Raw genomic sequence first — 2,891 nt, 5'->3', positions numbered from 1 at the left:
AATTTTTTTAAAGACTTATATTTAGGAACAGAGGGAGTATTTCTCAAATATCAGCAGGGCGTAACCATCAATGTTGAGCTTCCTTCAGTATGAGTCATTGACATGTAGAGTTAGAAAAGCAAGATAATACGGCATCCAAAAACATCTTACTCCTCGTGAAACCTTGCGGCAACATCCCATCTTGTCGGCTCCTTTCGCCATCGCCATCAAAATCGGTGCCTCCGCCATGGGTTTTGAACCGCCCCACGGCGTGCCAAAAGACGCATCCGCAACCGTACCGGGACCTCAAACCCCCTTGTGCCACGCTAACAACAGTGTCGGTGAAGAAGAAACCCATTGATGTTCTCAGCGGGGCGACCTGTTGCACGAACAAGACACGATACTTTAGCAGCAGAAGAGGAACAACACCATATTACCTTGGCCGGCGACGGGGAGAAGCACAGGTCTCGCCGTGCATGTGCCCTTGAGGATGCCCATCAATGATTGCCGTTGTGCCCCCTAAAGCACCAACTCCGCACTAAATGAGTCACCCCTAGCCGCTGCTCCACATCAAATCGGCAGGCCGCCGGGTGGCTGTGCTGCATGAGGGAGGCGACGGAAGGCAGGCGGCCACGGACGGCGCTACGTGAGGGCGGGGGCAGCTGATTAGGCAGGCGCCGAACCGTTGGGCGACAACGGCTGCTAGGAGAAGGGCAACATAGTAGCGGGATGGATTTCGTACCTTGAGGAGAAGACAATGTCGATGGATGATCTGTTGCTTGCTGCCGCTGCATGCTTTCTTCGTTGCTAGACCACTGTCGATTCTCCTGTTTGCTTCCGTCTGTGCCGATGCCTTTGCCCCGTCATGCGGCGCTGCCGCCTATACAAGAGACAGGGAGAAATGACGGTTGATTCATGGTGAAAAAAGGAATGTAAATGGTGACAGGAATATAAAATTACACGATTTGGTGCGTAAGTGGAGTCCTTCTTATCTTTTAGGTGATTGAATGGTAATGTGGATATAAGGAATATAAATTACGTGATTGAATCTTTCTTCTTTTTTGTGTGGGGGAATTACATGATTGAATCATCACTTGCCAAATCAGGAGGTGGGAAAAATGGGTGGGGCGTGCGCTGGGGAAGACCTTCGATCGATGGGGTGGGGCGTACGAAGTGAAGAGAATAATTACCATATTCAAATTTTCCTGAGTTATGACCTTACCATACCTAGATTGATTTATTTCTATAATCATCATATTTGGGATTTCTGAGTTTATAGCCTTACCATACGTGGATTAATTGTGAAGAAAACCGGTGGGAGGGGGGTGGTGGGCGGTGGGACAAAGAAAAACCAGACTAAAAAAAGGCAGACGAAAAAACTAGACGAAAGTGGAGGGACTATTCAACCAACTCGTCCATTAGGAGTAGAGATTTTTTTTCACCCACACAGCTGCTACGATACCAGTGTTCCAAAAAATGGGCTTATGGCTTACAATTTTATTCTTGGGGACTTGTTTTTCTATTCTGTCTTAGGGAATCTTGTTTTTCTATTTGATCAGTAACTAGTCTGCTTATGTTTTTAGAAACACCATTCATACTCATAGCAGTTATAGGTACACTGATTTGAACCTAAGATTAAAAAAATACAAAGTAAAAGAACTACAATGAAATTTCTTGAAAACACCTTCTTTGTGGTATCAATCTTTGCTCGAAAAAAATATTTCAAAGATTTCAATAAAAAGGCTGCAATTGGACTAGAGCAATGATGTTGTCATTCTTTCACCCACATGACATTACCAATAATGGCTTTTGAAAGCGCTTTGAGTTGCCCATCGAAAATGATGGGAGGCCTTGATCGATGAACTTACTTGGGTCGGGGATGATCCCCTAGAAGTGCAGACCGTAGAATCACTATATCTTCAGCATGATGTCAATGAAAGTTTTCACCTCCACAAAGAATCATACCAACAAAAAAGCTTGACACATCAACATAAAATCATCATATCCAAATAATCCATCAGATCCGAATAATTGGATCTGGAAGGACATAAAACTCTGTAACCTCATGGCACCGCCAAAAAAAGAGAGAGGGGATTTATTCTCACAAAACTATGATGATCACTAGACGTTGACGAAGAACATAGAGGTCTTGAAGATCCGAGCCGTCCACCACCTCTCAGTGCCAAGATGACAACCGAAAGTGAGGGGACCTAAATTTCTTAGATGGCAGCAACGGCGACACGAGGCTTGCTTGCTTTTCTATCCAGCCTCTTACAAACCTGGCCGAAGGGGGAGCAAGGAAACCAGTACTAGGCCGACTGAATCTGTTGGTTGGGTGCCTGGTACGACCGTACGACAGACCTCGTTGTATGTCTCTCTCTAGAAAAGAAACCTTGGTGAAAAGAAACCGGTCGTCGAGAGGACCACCGGAGAGATCAATTTCTTTGATTACAAGCTCTTGGCCTAGGCGGTGGAGAGGAGGAAGATGCCTAGCTCAAAACTAGTCTAGCATGTGTTCGATGCCTCCATACCTTCCTTAGTTCCCCTTATATACTTGACTGAGCTGGGGTTACATCACTCGGGCCGGCTTGAGGTGGGCTTACCCACACTATCTTGGTTCAGACAAGGCCCCGCACCCGTGGGACTGTTGATCAGGCTTCGATGGACATCATAGTGATCTGCACGGGAACTGTGGTCCAGTGGAGAAGTTCTCCCTTAGCCTCCCTGGGGGTCCGGAGCTAAAACACTATCCTCATCACACATCAAGCCTGATCCTCAGAGACATTCTCTTATGAGCATCAATATTTTTATCCCACTAGGTCACTCCACCATGCACCAAGCTTGATCATGTAAGGCCGGCTATCCACAGGAAACATGTGTAGGATCGAAAGTATGTCTAGAAGGGGGGGGGG

Source organism: Triticum dicoccoides, chromosome 3B (assembly GCF_002162155.2).
Source record: "Triticum dicoccoides isolate Atlit2015 ecotype Zavitan chromosome 3B, WEW_v2.0, whole genome shotgun sequence".
NCBI classification, from domain to species: Eukaryota; Viridiplantae; Streptophyta; class Magnoliopsida; order Poales; family Poaceae; genus Triticum; species Triticum dicoccoides.
The sequence above is the reverse complement of the archived record's forward strand: the minus strand, read 5'-3'. Positions refer to the sequence as shown.